Raw genomic sequence first — 18,829 nt, forward strand, 5'->3', positions numbered from 1 at the left:
ATCAGAAATTTCCACCAAGTTTCATGTTAAGTAGTTCATCACACTGTTACTGACAAACTTCACTACAAAAAAAAAAAAAAAAGTGTGCGAGATGGATGCCAAAATGTTGACAGAAGAACGGAAACCACAAAACACATTTATGTGACTTGATTGTGTAGTTTGTCTTCGGCACAGCCTGGGTTCCCGTTCAGGCTGTCAGTCAGGTCCCAGGCCACCTCGCGCCGATTGCTGTGTATCGTGTTCACGGAGACACCATAGTTTCGGAGAATCTGACGTGAAGTCTTGCTTGGGCTGTCTGATTACGCCGTTCGGTGATAACGGCGCGACGTTTCGGTAACGTGCAATTTTACGGCGTGGAGGATGAGCATATTTCCAATACAAGTTTTTTAATCAGTCACAGAGAGCGTTAGGTCCACGCGTAATTATTTTCTTGGTTCGCATCGAAAAGTTATAGAGAATCTCACTGAAACATTCATGATTTTAAAGCGTGTCTTACTGTAGAGATACGTCTTTTTGAAGAATTAATTTTAGATTGTAGTACAAAATCTGTTTGCTATTAATTCATCCGAACGGTAAAACAGTTAAATTCGTCACTCTCCCTATAAATGAGCTTCACCCAATGTTTACCGCTGCATATAGATTTTTTCTTTGTTTACATATTGAAACTTGGTTCAAATGCCTCTGAGCACTATGGGACTTAACATCTGAGGTCATCAGTCCCCTAGAACGTGGAACTACTTAAACCTAAGGACATCACACACATCCATGCCCGAGGCGGATTCGAAACTGCGACCGTAGCAGTCACGCGGTTCCGGACTGAAGTGCCTAGAACCGCTCGGTCACCGCGGCTGGCTGAAACTTGGTATTCCAAGTGATTCTGAACAGTAATCTTGTAGTGCTAGGCACCTTCACTGTTTCCTAGAGACAGATATATGGCTTTATATACAAATGCTTCTCAAATCAATTTCCTTGTCACCACTTTCCTGTTTAGATAAGTTTACGCCGAACTGATCTTAGAAATTATCCTAGTGCCAATCGATGCAGGATGTATAGTACACTATCAGCAATGGTAATAATTTTCTACAAGTCGTACTATAATCAGTCCCAAAATTAGAACCATTTACGAGGAACACTACACTTCACTACTCTATGCATGATTTTTCAGCATAAAACGTAGGTGACGGAGACTGTCGCAGTAGGCTGAGACGCTGTTCTATTTTCTATAACGTGCCGTTATTTGTATTTATGAGCTATAACAACAATATGGGTCCACAATCGCTTTGCATGCAAAGGAGCTTTAGTCCCTTTTGCGTACACATTTCTCGCACGAAGTCAGATGTTAATTACGGCTAATCAGATTCTTGTAAATCAATTTTCGCTTGCAGTGCGAATGATAAATTGTTTTGTACTGAAAACCTTTGTCTCCTCGACAGTCTATAGATGTTATCAAAGTGGATGTATGTAAGTACGTATGTTCTACATCTCCTGCTAAGCCACAGGATCGATTTCAGTCAGACTTGCTACACATATTACTCATTGTCTGGAAAGAAATACGGTGAGGGTAGGAAACAGCGGCGTCCTATTAGTACTAAGTGATAACACAGAGAAAGAAGGGGCGAGGAAAATACAGAGAGAGGGAGAGGAGGAGGTAGGCAAAGGCAGGGTGAGGAGGAAATGGACAGAGAAAAGGAAGAGCAGAAGATGGACAGAGAAAGAAAAGTGGAAGAAGTGGGCTGAGTGAGGGAAAGGAGGAGATCGACAGGGAAGGGGAAGGAGGAGATGGATGGAGAAAGAGGAAGAGGAGATAGATGGGGAAAGGAGGAGAGAGACTGGGAGGGGGAGGAGGCAATGGACAGAGGGGAAAGGAACAGATGGACACAGAAAGGAAAGAGGGGGGAGATAGACACCGACAGGGGGAAGGAAGAGATGGACTGAGAGAAAGAGAAGAACAAAGAGAGGGGTAGGAGGAAATGGACAGAGAAAGGGAAGAGAAGGAAATGGACAGAGAGAAGGCAGACGAGTGAGGTGTGAAGGGAAAGGAAAGAGGAGCAGATGGACAGGAGATGGACAGACGGAGGGGGAGCAGGAGATGTGCAGAGTGAGGAGATAGTCTTAGGGTAGTAGGAACAGCTGCACTGAGGCAGGTAGAGAAGAAGATGGACTGCGAGAGGGGGAAGGAGCAAATGTAGGGAGGAGCAGACAGACTGAGAGTGGGGAGTGGAGGATGTGGACAGAGAGAAGTGAGAAGGAGAGAGACAGAGAGTGGGGAAGGAATAGATAGAGAGAGAGAGAGGTGGAAGGAGAAGATGAACTAATCCAACACTGGAATAATGGCGGGCCTTCAATAAATTTTGCAGTAAGATCGTGTTACTAAGTCAATTCATGTGGCTAAACATTGTATATGAGAGGGCAATTTCCATTCAGGGCGTGTTTCTAGTCCTTCTACAGCTTCATCTGTAATATACTGGCCACCTAACGGTGTGTGGCAGAGAGTACTTTGTTTATTAGTGTCAGTTTCCTCATTTTGTGTTCCAGTCGCGAATGATTCGCGGGAAGAACGATTGCTGGTAAGCCCCGTATTGGCTCGAATCTCTCGCTGATTTTATCTTCATGTCCTTTTCGCGATATATACGAAGGAGAAAACAATATATTTGCTTTCTCTTCCAGGAACATACGCTCTCGAAACTTTAACAGTAAACCACACTGTGATGCAGAACGCCTTTCTTACAGCGTCTGCCATTGGAATTGGCTGATCATCTATGTGATGTTTTCGCGCTTATTAAATGAACTAGTAACGAAACGTGAAGCTCTTCTTTGGATCTTCCCTATGCCCTCTATCAAACCTGTCTGGTACGGATCCCATACTGGCCAGCAGTATTCAAGTACTGGTCAAATGAGTGTTTTGTAACCTACCTTCTTTATTGATGGACTACGTTTCTTGTGGATCTTTCCGATGAATCTCAGTCTGGCACCTGCCTTGGCTGCGATTAATTTTACGTAGTTGAACAACTTTCAATGGCCCCATACGCATACTCCTAATATTTTATGAAATGAACTGCTTCCAGTGATTGTTCTACATTTTCGTAATCACATAATAAAGCGCTTTCCCGCCTATATACAAATACATTACTTTGTTTACGTTGATGGTCAATTGCCACTCCCTGTAGCAAACGTCGATCCTCTGTAACTCTTTCTGCATTTCGCTACAATTTTTCAGCTGTACGACTTCTCTGAATACAACAGCATCATCCTCGAAAAGTCTCATAGAACTTCTGGTAATTAGAATTTCATTTACTGTATATATATTGAAAAGTAATGTCTCTACAACACTCCTTTTAGGTACTACTGAAGGCACTTTTATTTATGAAGACCTTTCTCAGGAGAACGACATGCTGTATTCTGTTTGCTGGAAACTCTTCAATCCAGTCACACACTTGATCAGATATTCCCTACGCTCGTATTTTGTTCATTGGGCGGCAGTGCAGAACTGTAGCAAATGCCTTCCGGAAGATAAGGAATATGGCGTCTGCCTGTGTCCCTGTGTATACTGCTTTCTGGAACAAGGCGAGCTGGGTTCCACACGACAGTTGCTTTCGCAACCCGTGTTGATTCCTACAGAGGAGTTTTGGTCTCCAGAAATACCATAGTATGTGAGCATAAAACATGTTCCAATAGTGTACACCAGACCGACCTCAGAAACGTCTAAGATGTCATAAGTGTTTATCTTTTCCCCTTACATGTAAAAGATGTCTAAGTGCTTACCTTTTCCCTTTACAAGTAAAATCTTTCAGTGTTCTTGAATAGTACCATTACTATGACTCCCCTTTGCAACACGTGCCGCTAAAGCAGTTTTATTACTTGTGTAGGAGTTTTATCAGAATGGCGTATTATATGCATTTCATGGCGCAGACGCGGAATAAAACATTATAAACACCCACGTTTTCTTATTTACTATTCTTTCATTTATTTGTATCGTGTTTGTGCTTTAATGCCAGTTGACTTCCTGAAGGCGAATTTTATATTATTCTTCCGAAACATGTGTTTCATTTTGTCAGACGTCTTACCGATGTATTTCATAGTGATGAATTTTACTTTCTTCTGAATATACAGAGTTCGCGGCTTCTTGTCGTAATTTTGTTGTGTATGCAGTCGACTACTTTCCGGCTGTATTCATTTTTATGGGCAACCTGTTATAAAATCCTAAGTTCATTCGTTATTTCTGACTGCATCAAGAGAAGTCGAAGAATCCTATGGAAGAATGAGTAGAAGAAATCAATATGTTTCTGCAACGTGAAATGAAAAGATTCGGTGTTTGTAATAACGCACGTATACTTATAGCAAACACTGTCGTGAGGATCGTTGTATGAAACGCGAATTTCCGAATAACGTCGTTGGACTGATTGCCTGTAGTTCCCTATTGATGCGAGAGATATGCTGTTTAACCCTTTGGGTGTCCACCTACTTTTCTCCTTATTTAGAATCGGCATACTATTCTGGATAATAAAATTTCACTAAGCTACTGGACGAAAACTATAACGGGCTCAATTTGTGAGCTGTCTTGCAGCCCGCGCAACAATATGGAGTCCTAGTAAACATTTGGCGCATAGGTGGTCAGGCACTAGGAAACTGATATTGCTTTGCAGTGTTTTCATGGCCACTGCTCGCCTAACGGCAAGTTTTTGGCGTCAAATTTACTGTTGGTGGAGAAAAGGAAACTGGATATATGTCCAGTGATGATCAGCTTGGCTTTAGGTAAGGTAAGGGCATCAGAAAGACAGTTCTGGTGTTGCATTTGATAATGGCTGCGAGAATTAAGAAAACAACACGCATTAGGATTTGTCGAACTAGTAAAAAGAGATTGGTAACGTAAAACGGTGCAGTTCTCTGGCAAATGGGTACAACTGGCAAATGGGTACAAGCTATAGCGAAAGACGGGTAATAAGCGATATGTACTAGAACCAGGCGGTGAGAAATAATAAAAGAAGACCACGAACGAAATGCTTGGATCCGTAAGGTTATAAGGCAGGAACGTAGTTTTTCGTGCCTACGTTGCAGTCTATACATCGACGAAGTAATGACGGAAATAGACAGGTCAAGGAGTGTGACTAACATTCAGAACGAAAGGCTATCAATGATAAGATTCATTGATGACATTCCTATCCTCGGTGGAAGTGAGTCAGAGCTGCAGAACGTGTTAAATGGAGTGAACGGTCTACGTAATGTGCGAAGTTAAGACAGTCTGATATCCTGAGCGCAAAATAACGTATGATGGACGAAGAAGCGAGGACATAACAGGCAGATTAGTACTGTTCAAAAGGGCATTCCTTACGAAGTGAAGTCTCCTAGTGTCAAATATAGGCCTTAATTATTTGAGGAAAATATTTATGATAATGTAAATTGGGAGTATAGCTTTGTATGGTACTGAGTCATAGACTGTGGGAAAGTGGGAAAAGAAGATAATCGAAGAATTTGAGATGCAGTGGTATAGAAGGAGGTTAAAACTTAGATGTTCTGATAATACCTGAGAAAGTTTCCTTCCTCCCCCCCCCCCCCCCCCCCCCCACAGATACGGTGAGGAGAGAAACATACAGAGAACATTGACAAAAGGAAGGGGACAGGATAAGAGGACAGACGTTAAGACATCAAGCAATAGCTTCCGAGGTACTTGATGGAGACGTAGAGGATGAAAACATCCGGAAAAGACAGGGATTGGAATACTTCAAGCAAATAATGGAGGACATTGGCTACAAGTCCTACTGTGATGACTCAGAAAGAAAAAAGTGCTACTATCTCCTGGAAGTAGTTAACATACATCAGTCAAAAACCACACAGCTTTAGCGATGAAGAAACCCAACGAGAGTCAGTATAGAAGACTCCATTATTGTACTGAAAGAGCCTGTACACCCAGTACGGATCTCGTGTTTTTTACCACACTATCTCCTGCTTCCTAGATGGGAGTGCGGTGCCGCTGTCATCATCCATCAACCACACATCCCTACAGATGCCAGTCAGCTACCATTTCTGATGGATCTGTGGAGGCATAATCTTAAGGACACAGACATCTGATTTCGTGTCGTCATGTACAGCTGTGATGAAGAGTGAGCTGTCTGTCACTAATCCCTGATACATGTTTCTTATTGGTAGTGTCGCCCTGTCTCTCCCTTTGGTGGGCTTCTCAGTTGTACAGATATCGGCAAAAAGAAAAAAAAAAAGAAAAAGAAACTGACAAAACTTAACTCGCTGTTAACAAGCTTAGCTCGCAAGCAGGCAGACTCGTTATCGCCCCCCATGTCTGCAAATACGACGAGGTGATGTGGGCACGTCAAACAAGTCTGGGAATTTGCTCGTTAGTGCTACGCCGATCCGACGAGCATCTCGAGCTACTAAATTCCGGTATCGACCGCGCAACAAGCCGCTCGCAAACGAGTAGCTATACACTGCGGTTCGCCGGGGCCTTATCTACGCGGGCTCTTATTTCTCTTTTAAAAACTTGAATTATAATCATTTGGTGCACAGTGCTGTCGCGGTGGAGCGAGAGATACGCACGACGACGGGCTCTCAGCTCATGCGGAGCGGAACGGGCCGCGTGCTGGCCACGGGGCCTCGGCGCCGATAAGAGGCGCTGCGGAGGCTGCTAACGAACCTCGATTAGCCTTACCGCGGGTATGCGTCAGCCGGTGTGGCGTGCCGCGGCGGCGCGCCGGCTCGTAAGTCACAATCAGCCGATACGCGGGGGTGGGTGGCCCGCGGTGGGCGGCGACGCGGTGCACCGGCCACGGCTGCCGCTGCCGCTGCCGACAGCGTTCGGGAGGTCCCAATCAGCGCGGGGTGTAGGCCGGCGCTGACGGTCACCAGCCTCTGGACTGTCCCTTACTGGCGTGAGTCATCACACACCGGCGACAACATGCTTTCTGAAGGCTTTACTCCGGAGTGAATGGAATCGAAAACAGGGGAATGAGACTTCTCAGACAATTCGCCAGTGTTCACTAACATTTGCCTATATCTGCAAAGAAGTGTTTACCCTAGAGATAATGGAACAGAACATGAGGAAACAAGCACTGCCTATGAATGCCGCGACGCTAATACACTGTCCATTCAAAATGGTTCAAATGACTCTGAGCACGATGGGACTTACCATTTGAGGTCATCAGTTCCCTAGAACTTAGACCTACTTAAACCTAACTAACCTAAGGACTTCACACACATCCATGACCGAGGCAGGATTCGAGCCTGCAATCGTAAGAGTCGCGCGGTTCTGCGCTGAAGCGCCTAGAACCGCTCGGCCACCGCGGCCGGCATTTTCCAGTCCTCTGACCACTTGTCAAAAGCCTGAATAACCAGCTTTTGCAGCGCGAGACGTACAGGAAGAGTGTCAGTGAAGTTCTGGGAGTTGCCGACAACGATGTGGATCCATGTCGCTTCAAGTGCCGTGGCCAGCTGCGCTAGGTTTCACCGTTGAGGATCCATAGCGCGAACAGCCCAGTCGAGGTGCTCTCACAGTCTTCCGATTGGTGTCAGTCTGGGGAGTTTGATAGCTGGGGCAGTAGAGTAACATCACCCTGGTGTTCTTCGAACCTAGTACATACTACGTGAGCTGTGTGACACGTTACACTGCCCTGCTGGTAGATGGCATTGCGCCGATGAAGACAAACTGCATTCAGGTGTGGACATGTCTCTCAAGGATAGAGGCATGCTTTTTTTGATCCACTGTGGCTTCCAGAACGACAAGATCACCAAGAAAATGCCACGAAAGCTTTCCCCAGACCATAAAGCTCCCTGCTGGGTGCACTATGTTTTGAGACGTTTCATGCCGTACACGCCAAAGTCCATTTATCCAATGGGGCATAAACCGTGGTTCATCTGAAAAAGTTACCTGTCGCCACTCAGTGGACGTAAGGCTGCGGGCCGCGAGGTTTGAGGCGCCATGCACAGATTGCGCGGGTCCTCCCTCGGGCATGGGTGTGTGTGTGTGTGTGTGTGTGTGTGTTGTTGTGATAAATTAGTTTAAGTAATGTGTAAGTCTACGGACCGATGACCTCAGCATTTTCGACCCTTAGGAACCTACACACATTTGAACATTTTAAGGCTTCGGTAGTGACGTGCTTATTCCAGACTCCCTCGCCGATGAACGGTCGTCAGCGTGAACCAAGAATCTCCTGTTGAGGCTCATACACAGCAAACGATCGCTAGACGATCTTTCAGGAGACACTGCTGGTAGCCCCTTAGTTCACCTGCGCAGTCAGCTGCATTTCTATGCTACCGTACACATTTTTGTAGCCGTCGTTCACCTGTGGTGTCATCTGTGACCCATGGTGCACAACAGTAGCCTCTGAATCGGTTTTCAATAGCGTAATTCTCCCATGCATGGTATATTTTAAGCACGGCTGCAGGCGAACTGTTAAGAAATGTAGCCATAACGGAAATGCTTCCACCCTTGGCCCGAAAGCCAAAGATCATGCCCTTTTGGATGTCAGATAATTCGCTCAGTTCTCCCATTACCAGGACAACTGTTCCATTTTCCGCATCCCCTCCCCTCCCGTCCCGCCCCCCCCCCCCCCCCAACGCTTTTTATATACCCCGCAGTGGTAGTGCCATCTACCTGGTATGAGTCGTCATTGCGTGATGACATAGAACTTACTTTCAGACGAGCGTGGATCTCAGAAGAGTAGATAGTTAAACACAGATACTTCACATATTATTTACAGGTCTAGGCAAAGGCCACTACAAAAATAAGTAAGACTCTTCCTGGGTGGGAATCACAGCGACATGCGAGCGCAGGACATGGACACACGGTAGCATATGGAGGTTTGCGTCGGCTCTGAAGGTGTGCGCAGGAAATTTATTATATTCCAACTGAGAATATGTTCGAGAATTATACTAGTCTGTAATTCCGCGGGTCCGTTCTTTTACCCTTCTTATGTACAAAGAGTCACCTACGTAATTTTTCTCCAATCTCTTGGGACTTTGCCCTGTTCGGGAGATTGGCAATAAATGCAAGCTGAGTAAGGGCCCTTTGTAAAATCGAACTAGTATTTCATCAGGACCTGGCGACTTATTTGGTTTCAACTCTTTCAGTTGTTTCTCTGTATCAGGGATGATTTTGCTATGTGCTCCATGTGGGACTCTATGCATCGGTTAAACGACGGTATGTCTGTACGCTTCTCCTGATTGATTACTTTTGCTATACTCTACTGCCACATCAGATCTCTCAACGAATGCCTGGATAGCGATTTTACGTAGCACCAGAATTTTCTCGGGATCTCGGCAAGATCTATTGCTAAGGTGTGATGGTTGTAATTGTTTTAAGCTTCTCGCATCGATTACTTTACAGGCGCACGAGTTTCTGTTAACTTTTGCATGTTGCCATTTGCGCTTTCTCTTCTGTTCCGAGAATACAACAGCCTTTGTTTCCTCAGCTTACCAACACATTCCGAGTAGGCTATTGCTCAGACGAAAGTATGAAAATAATTAAATGTGATTCTTGAAATTTCCCCGGGGTTAAGACTGTTCCATGAAGTTTCGGGACTGTCTCCGGATAACATCGATTTCATGCAACGATATTTCGGCTGATAACCGTTCAGCCATCTTCAGGTGAATGATTTCTGGTAGCAGTGCTACTCATCTGCAGATGGCTGAATGGTTATAGACACTAACCTGAAGGTGGCTGAACAGCTGTCAGCCGAAATGTCGAGGCAAGAAGTCGACGGTATCCGACTGCAGCCCTGAAACTTCATGGAATGAAGGAATCGACGGGAATAAAATCCATCAAGATCTAATGACATAAAATGGTAACAAACTTTAATGATATGAAACGTCAGTGCTTACCTTTCAGACACACTGCAACTTCGATGCAATGAATATCTCTTCTCTATACTGCACATAAGTAACAATGAAACTTTGCATCATATCTGGTTATGGCAACTGCTGGCCAAAAGCAGGAAATCGAGGTTCGTGTGCTTCAAATGGTTCAAATGGCTCTAAGCACTAAGGGGCTTAACATCTGAGGTCATCAGTCCGCTAGGCTTAGAACTACTTAAACCTAAGTAACCTAAGGACATCGCACACATCCATGTCCGAGGCAGTATTTGAACCTGCTACCGTAGCAGCCGCGTGGTTCCGGACTGAAGCGCCTAGAACCGCTCGGCCACCACGGCCGGCTGTTCGTGTGCTCGCCTGGCACAAACTTTCAGCTGTCACTATATATTCAACAATGCTGGTTGCCTGCGTTGCGGCCAACGGTCTCGATGCATAGCTGACACTAATGTTTAAAAAGACTGCGCTTGAATCTTTTATTGCTATATTTCATCTCAAGCAGTTAACTATCTTCAAAGCAGCACAGTGCCATTCTTCGGTTCAGGCGGTAATGTGTGCGACATTCTGATTTTTAACCGTATAACGGATCTACTAATGTTCCACCTACCGGTACCAACCGTCTGCTTTGGACTTTTTCTTTAACTGGTCAATTGAAGCTTGAAGTTACGACAATACTGTTGAAGTTTCCTTGCAAAATTGTCAGTGTAGTTTCGATTTCATATTTTCTTGATCTAAAGTGCTGTTACCATATACTATGATGATCAGACACATAAAATTACTAGAAATCAATCACTTGGAGAGACACTGCAAAATATACTCATTGCCGATTTTCGTAACCTCATCCGCAACTTGCAGGCGGATGATCAATTCTTCTATGTACCCGATTACTTAGTATCAATGACATTGCCAGCAGAGCCGTTTACTTCCCTTCTGTATAAGTTGAACAAGAAATCTCACCGTAAATGACTGACACGCAGTCGTATTACTTTATTTGAGCGGAGCACGTTGTAGAAAGGCGACCACGAGAGCTATATTTCTTTGTCGCAGAAATATATCCACCACACTCCGCTCGCCAGATGTTACAAGCAAATCGACTTCCTGAAGGACAAATTCCTGTTTGGTGGAAGGATTCCATTAAATCAGTCTAGCCGCGGATTCCACGTTAATGGCTTTGAATCTCTTAGTAGGAATCGTGCCACGTAAGAACAAGACTAGTTATTTCGTTCTTGCCGTCTTACCTGTACGACAAAGACGGCGCACACCTCTTCAAAGAGGCATCTGAAGGCATTCAAAGCGAGTTTTGTCTTGCATTGTCCCGTATGCCTCTGTTCCCATGTAAGAAAAGACGCGATTTAGGTTTCAGAATGTTTGAGGTGAGAGGGACCTTAATGATAACCTCCGCTGGATATCAGGAAAGGAAGTGGAAATAAACTGTTCAATGTATCGTATATAAAGCCAAAGAAAATAACTATTATTTTTAGATTACGTTACATGTGTTTCGTAGTGGGAAGGCATCAGGACCAGATGAGATATCAATAAGATTCTACGAAGATTATGTGATAGAAATTACCTTCCCTCAAGCAGAAGAATATCGTAGATCGCTAGAGTGAAGAAGAGTACCTAGCGACAGGAAAAAAAGCGCAGATCATTCCCGTTCTTGGAAAGGGTTGTAAGACAAATGCATGTAAATATAGGCTTATGATGTTCTTGGAGAAAGAAACTCTTCTAAAGAAGTCAACATGGACTCCGCAAATGGAGGTCTTGCAAAACTCAGCTCTCTCGGTTCCTCAATGAGACCCATAGCACTGTATATCAACGGCGCTCAGGTAAATATCGTGTGCCTTAACTTTAGGAAGGCATTTGTCATCGTCGCGCACTGCCGGTTAGTGAAAAATTAAATAAATAAATAAAAAACAGAATGAGCACCAGATATGAGACCGGATTCAAGACTTTCTTGCAGACAAAGCTCAACGCGTCACTCTTAACGGAACAAATCCGACAGATGCAAAGTTAATTTCCGGAGTACCCCAAGGAAGTGCGACAGGACTGCTACTGTTCCCAGCATTTATAAATGATTTAGTACAAAGCGTCGAAAGCTCCTTAGGACTGTTCGAAGATCATGCGGTTGTCTATAAGAAAGCAGCAACGCCAGAAGACAGCCTCTATCTGCAGAATGACCTGCAGAACATTTATGATTGGTGCAGGCTCCGGCAGTTGATCCTAAATGTAAATAAATGTAACATGTTGCGTATACATAGGAAAAGAAATCCACTACAGGACACCTACACTATTGTTGACAAATTTCTGGAAACAATACCCACCGTAAAAATATAGAAGTAACTATCAGAGCGACCTTAGTGGAATGACCACATGAAACAAATAGGAATATCAGATGCCACACTGAGATTCATACGAAGAATCTTAAGGAAACGTAAGTCATCGACAAAGGAAGTGGCTTGCAAGACGCTTATTCGACCGATTCTTGCGTTTTATTCATCAATCTGTGGCCCTTACCAGGTAGGATTGATAGGGGAGAGAGAGAGAGAGAGAGAGAGAGAGAGAGAGAGAGAGAGAGAGAAGATACAACGAGAAGCGGCCCGTTTCGTCACGTGATCTTGTAGTCGGCGCGAGAGCATTACAGGGATGGTCAACAAACTCTAGTGGCAGACGTTGCAAGAGAGGCTTTGTCATCACGGGGAGATTTAGTTTTGAAATTTCGAGAGAGCAATTTCTGGGAAGAGTCGGAGATGACATATTACATTCTCCCACAGAAGTCTCGCAAATTGATAATGACGGGAAAATTCGAGTAATTAGAGGTAACACAGGGCGTTACCCAAGTACCATTCAGGAGTGGAACAGGGAAGAGGGACATCAGTTAGCGGTATACGCCATTAGGTGGCTTGGGAAGTGTCATGTACATGTAGATATAGATGCTCACAAAAACGATCACTCCCTTAAAAAAACTAGGACTATTCTTCCGAAACGATGAAAGTAGATCGACACATAAAACTAGTTGTCGGAAAGAGTTATGCCTGATATTCATTGGAAAAACTGCAAGGAAATGTAGTTAACCGTGGAGGATAACTAGAGCAGGCAGAAATGATGTGGAGAAGGGTTATGCATTCCGTCAGGGTTGTTCGATAAGCACGAATACATCACCCACTTACGCATTTAACGGCAGCGGAAGACGCCATAAGAAGGTGTTGTGAAACACAAAGGGACTTACCTTTATGAAATTCAGAGAGAGCAGGGCCAATAAAGACCAAGTAACATTCTTTAGTTTCCAAGCGTGTTTCTCAAAGGAAACGAAGTAGTAAAACCACATAAATTGGGACTCACCTGAAGAATTAGCGACAGTTATTCCCATACACCACCCGCGAATGGGACAGGAAAGAGGGGAGATGGGAGCTGTTGCCCAAACTGCCTGCGTCGCACACATGTAGGTGGCTTGCGCCATATAGACACATACAAAAAAGAACAGTTTCCAGGCTCTATCAATAAAAAATGGATGATGTTGCCCATTCTGTGAGTGGTGTCGTATTAACATACACCAAATTATGAACAATTTAAAAGTCGAAGTGTCAAGCGAGCTAATAGATATTCTTTCGCTAAACTCATTTCGAATTCTGTTGTGTTCTCTATACTCTGTTGAATGTCCCTAGACTTGTTCCGAGAGCCAAATCGTGGAGAAAATGTTTCAAACACTCATTACTAGGTGGTGCATGGTCTTTCTGCCAAGCGGCACTTCCGTTTAAAGTTCCAAATTCCATCCATCAAAGTATCTTCCAATTAGATGATGAACAGTTTGTGTGGCAAGCAGAGTGGATGTTAGCTTTCGTTTGTGTCAGTAAAACACCTTTGTAATGGAAGGAGAAGATTTAGGCTTCAAAACCGACAAAGGTGAGCAAAGCATTTGTTCCACTAGATTTACGCTATAGAGTTGAGTCTGCTACAGTTATGAACAATTTCCATGTAATTCCAATGGATACAACTGATTTCTTTCATTTCAAAGATGCTGCTTGAAAGTAGTTGTTAATACAGGAGTGTAAGGTCTCCAAATCCATCTCAAATAGCAATTCAGATCTCTTTCTCTGGAACAGAAGAATAGAAAAAAAACTCAGTGTATTCAAAAGAGAAAAGATCGTGGCTAATATGTGGCATACCATACTCCACCTGAAAGATAAGTTGCATTTGTCAGTTGCTAAACAGAAAATTTGCTTACGTTGCCATTCCTTCCTCAATACTACAAAAAGTTCTACAGTAAACTTTGCTACATCTGATCCCAAGAATTAGATTTTGTAAGAAACAGAAGTCAGTATTGAGGAATTTTATCATAAAGAAATAATAAAAACGCTGCTGTTCATTTTAAAGCAGTGTGCACACGCACGAGATATATATATATATATATATATATCCTCCCAAAACCCAGGATAGAATCAGACAAATTTGACACAGAAATAGCAGGCCTCAACAGTATCAGCACTGTGTAGTTCATAACATCCTAGATCCAACAAGAGTGGAAGTACAAGCATAAACGTGCTTTTACATCTCCTCGTTTGTAGGCTGTCCCGCATTACAGGAATCTTTTGTGGAAACGGGATCAGCCTGCAAAATCAATCTTCTTTGAAGGGTAGCCAACATCTCAGGGGCAAGAAATGGTTTTCTGGGCCCCAGCGTGTAGCCTGCCAGCATAACTGTATTGTGAGAGTATTATCGACCTGCTTTATTGCAGAGGGTACACGTGCAAGTGAGGATGCCTGGGGACAGACTGAATTGGGCAGAGGAGGGGATGGACAGAGCAAGAGGGAAGAGGAAACAGAGGGGGGGAGGAGGAGGAGATGCATGAGGCAGCTTGAAGGTGTAGAGGAAATGGGTCGGTGGAAAAGGAAGAGGGGGAGCTGGCCATGGAAAGACTGAGGGGAATAAGATATGCTCAGAAGGAGTTCAAGCTTCCTTATGATGACACTACTCGTTTTGTTTGCATTTCGTTAACTCTGCCTGTCTGTTCTATATACACTGATTATTACTGAATTTGTAATGTCAGGCTAAGAAGGGAGTTGTTTACTTTTGATAGCAGGAATTTGTTTCTTTTTATATGGCCTGCTGTGATAAAGGATATTGGACACAGGATCTCTGTCTGTTATGCCCATTAACAGGCTAAGGTTTTGGCCCAGCTAAATTTTGAGAATAGCCTTATCACCAATTGAACTTTATTCCTGGGTGCCCTTTTGCACCTATGGATATTTTATGAGATCTTAATTGATAATGCAATAGCAATTTGGGGACAGTCAGAGAAAACTATGTGCTGGCCTACACTAATCTTGTGCCATGAACTTAAGGCTGGGGTAGCCTAATCATTAATGCTATTAACGTGACTCTCTTTTCAGGCATGGTTAAAAAAGGTAGCAATAAACGGAAGTTGTTTTCATATTACAAGTTATTTCCTTTTATGATCAATCTTTTTGCATTTAACAGTTTGACAGACATTCATGATGTTCTTTACGGGGGATCAGACACCTTTCGAAATTCTATTTCACAATATCTCACCTGAGAATTACACGCCGTGTTGGTTTCAATTTGCATAGACCTGTGGGGAAAGGAAGGTTTTGGAGAGCACGTGGTCACCATTCTATTTTAACGACAGACATTCACATGCACTAAATAATCAACACGGGCAGGCAAATATCGACAGCATTTTGGTGAGAATATTTTTTTATACTTCATGGCATCGAGCAGGATTTTGTGGTGTCGTGTTGCTAGCATGAAGCACTTGTAAGGAAACCGAATCGTCTCTCAAAACGAGCACTCGGTATAAATTTTGAATAAAGCATTCCGTCATCGACACAAGATAATTAATAATAAAAGGCAAGCTGTAACATTTCTTACTAGGTTTAACAGAGATTTAGATTTGAATTTATGGACCGCGTCGGCGCACCTAACGGAAATCGCATTCCAAAATCATAACCGGTCCCTAAATAATTTTCACTAATACATCTATCAAAAGGAAATTGTTGAGTTTAGCAAATACACTCCTGGAAATTGAAATAAGAACACCGTGAATTCATTGTCCCAGGAAGGGGAAACTTTATTGACACATTCCTGGGGTCAGATACATCACATGATCACACTGACAGAACCACAGGCACATAGACACAGGCAACAGAGCATGCACAATGTCGGCACTAGTACAGTGTATATCCACCTTTCGCAGCAATGCAGGCTGCTATTCTCCCATGGAGACGATCGTAGAGATGCTGGATGTAGTCCTGTGGAACGGCTTGCCATGCCATTTCTACCTGGCGCCTCAGTTGGACCAGCGTTCGTGCTGGACGTGCAGACCGCGTGAGACGACGCTTCATCCAGTCCCAAACATGCTCAATGGGGGACAGATCCGGAGATCTTGCTGGCCAGGGTAGTTGACTTACACCTTCTAGAGCACGTTGGCTGGCACGGGATACAGGCGGACGTGCATTGTCCTGTTGGAACAGCAAGTTCCCTTGCCGGTCTAGGAATGGTAGAACGATGGGTTCGATGACGGTTTGGATGTACCGTGCACTATTCAGTGTCCCCTCGACGATCACCAGTGGTGTACGGCCAGTGTAGGAGATCGCTCCCCACACCATGATGCCGGGTGTTGGCCCTGTGTGCCTCGGTCGTATGCAGTCCTGATTGTGGCGCTCACCTGCACGGCGCCAAGCACGCATACGACCATCATTGGCACCAAGGCAGAAGCGACTCTCATCGCTGAAGACGACACGTCTCCATTCGTCCCTCCATTCACGCCTGTCGCGACACCACTGGAGGCGGGCTGCACGATGTTGGGGCGTGAGCGGAAGACGGCCTAACGGTGTGCGGGACCGTATCCCAGCTTCATGGAGACGGTTGCGAATGGTCCTCGCCGATACCCCAGGAGCAACAGTGTCCCTAATTTGCTGGGAAGTGGCGGTGCGGTCCCCTACGGCACTGCGTAGGATCCTACGGTCTTGGCGTGCATCCGTGCGTCGCTGCGGTCCGGTCTCAGGTCGACGGGCACGTGCACCTTCCGCCGACCACTGGCGACAACATCGATGTACTGTGGAGACCTCACGCCCCACGTGTTGAGCAATTCGGCAGTACGTCCACCCGGCCTCCCGCATGCCCACTATACGCCCTCGCTCAAAGTCCGTCAACTGCACATACGGTTCACGTCCACGCTGTCGCGGCATGCTACCAGTGTTAAAGACTGCGATGGAGCTCCGTATGCCACGGCAAACTGGCTGACACTGACGGCGGCGGTGCACATATGCTGCGCAGCTAGCGCCATTCGACGGCCAACACCGCGGTTCCTGGTGTGTCCGCTGTGCCGTGCGTGTGATCATTGCTTGTACAGCCCTCTCGCAGTGTCCGGTGCAAGTATGGTGGGTCTGACACACCGGTGTCAATGTGTTCTTTTTTCCATTTCCAGGAGTATAAGTAAAATTCAAATACCTTTGTTCCGTATTCGACACAACCGTTCTGAGGGAACGTCCGGTCTCTTACCTATCTTAAAAACACTCTCCACTACCAACGGCCGCGTTGGACCCTCTCAGAGTGACACAAGGTGGCGGGAGAAGCCCATGACCAACCTCTGCTAGGAAAACTTTTCAGCTTTTACACATCTTTGGCCAAACCCTCCTGTTCCTGCTCTTTGCCTTCCATTGACAGCATTTAAGTTGGTGGAATATTCAGAAACCCACCACCTCTCTGGTTCGTCTGCTACCACATTCAAAACATTCATACCTGACAACACACTTCAAGGAGAGGTGAAAAAGGCAAAGAAGGACACAGGACGTGCACATTGGAATGAAAACACAGTGCGTCGACCCATACTTATTCCACAGGCATGCGGGAGTTAGGGCTGAGATATTCCACAGTTAATTAATTATGTAAAAGATGAATTTATGCTGATTTTTGTGTATCAGATAGTATGAACATATACAAATCGAAAAAAGTTTTGCATCAACCCGGTTCCCAGAACTCTGGAGGGTGGATGTTGACTGTGGATATTGTATCACAAACATAGCCCTTTGACTCCTCAGAGATGTCACTAAACCCGCCTAAAGATGTAAATAAGTTAGCATGAGCAGCGCGTATTAGACAGAGGACGTCCGACAACCGATCAGTTCCAGTCATTCCACCAGGAAGGAGGTACACGGCTAGTGTTATCTGTAGTTCAACCATGCCTAGACGGTCATTATCGCGGTTCGATTAGATCCGCGTTGTTACTTTGTGCCAGGAAGGGCTCTCAACAAGGGAAGTGTCCAGGCGTCTCGGAGTGAACCAAAGCGATGTTGTTCGGACATGGAGGAGATACTGAGAGACAGGAACTGTCGATGACATGCCTCGCTCAGATTGCGTAAGGGCTACTACTGCAGTGGATGACTGCTACCTATGGATTGTGGCTAGGAGGAATCCCAACAGCAACGCCACCACGTTCAATTATGCTTTTCGTGCAGTCACAGGACGCAGTGTTACGACTCAAAATGTATGCAATAGGCTGCATGATGAGCAACTTCTGACGTCCATGGTGAGGTCAATTTTGCTACCAGGACACCATGCAGCGCGGTACAGATGGGCCCAACAACATGCTTAATGGACGGCTCAGGATTGGCATCACGTTCTCTTCACCGATGAGTGTCGCATATGACTTCAACCAGACAATCGTCGGAGACGTATTTGGAGACAAGCCGGCCAGCCTGCATGCCTTAGACACACTGTCCATCGAGTGCAGCACGGTGAGGGTTCCCTGCCGTTTTGGATTGGCATTATGTGGGGCCGACGTACGCCGCTGGTACTCATGGAAGGCGCCGTAACGGCTGTACGATACGTGAATGCCATCCTCCGACCGATGGTGCAGCCATGTCGGCAGCATATTAACGAGTCATTCGTCTTTATGGACGACAATTCGCGCCCCCATCGTGCACATCTTGTGAATGACTTCCTTCAGGATAACGACATCGCTCGACTAGAGTGGCCAGTATGTACCCCAGACATGAAC

This window comes from Schistocerca americana, chromosome 6 (assembly GCF_021461395.2).
Source record: "Schistocerca americana isolate TAMUIC-IGC-003095 chromosome 6, iqSchAmer2.1, whole genome shotgun sequence".
In the NCBI taxonomy this organism is placed as follows: Eukaryota; Metazoa; Arthropoda; class Insecta; order Orthoptera; family Acrididae; genus Schistocerca; species Schistocerca americana.